The following is an 821-nucleotide window of genomic DNA, read 5'->3' on the forward strand; positions in this document are numbered from 1 at the left end:
GTTTCCCAACCCAGAGAGACATTTTCAGGGTTTTCCAACCGCTTCAGACTGGGAGAACTGGAGACTGACTGGAAGCTCTTTTGATCATCCTGTAGTTCTGCTGGATTTTCCCGTTTTCTCTCTAGATGTTAATCCAACAGCTAAATTAATCTGTTTAATCTGGGATCTTCAGCAGCGTTTCTCAGGATCTTCCTCCGTCCCGTTTTAACTCTCCGTCTCTCCGCCGAGTTTTCTTCTCCTGCTCCGGGTTTCTGCAGAGTTCGGATCGTGTTGCTCTGTTCCCCAGAGACACATTTGTCTCTCTGTCATTCTGGGCGGCCATGGCTGACTGCCTGCAGTCGGCGTGTGTGTGTGTGTGTGTGTGTGTGTGTGTGTGTGTGCACGCTCTGCTGGACATGACCTATCTGCAGCCTCATTTGGCCTCATTTCTTCCCAGAGTCAGATCTTCCTCTTGCAGCCTGACCAGAACCTTTTCTTCTTCTCCTGTTTCTTCTTCTTCTTCTTCTTCTCCTCCAGCTGCTGTAATAATCCAGTTCTCTCTCCCACCAGTCTGATGACAGGAACTCCAGCTGGTGCAGAAACTTGATCAAACTTTCAATAAAGAAAACATTCATTTCTTTATTGAAGTTGGATGAAGGCAGAATTTTGATTGAGTGAAAATATTGGAGCGAGTCAAACCGTGATGGTGGATCTGAAGAGGAAACAGGAATGAGGATCTCAGAATAAGGTTCTGGATCCAGGATGGGAACCGACGCTCAGAGATCCACCGGGTCGAGGGAAAACTTCAGACAGTAATCTGTCGTTTTGATCATTATTAATGA

The sequence above is a fragment of the Xiphophorus couchianus genome, chromosome 13 (assembly GCF_001444195.1).
Source record: "Xiphophorus couchianus chromosome 13, X_couchianus-1.0, whole genome shotgun sequence".
Lineage (NCBI taxonomy): Eukaryota > Metazoa > Chordata > Actinopteri > Cyprinodontiformes > Poeciliidae > Xiphophorus > Xiphophorus couchianus.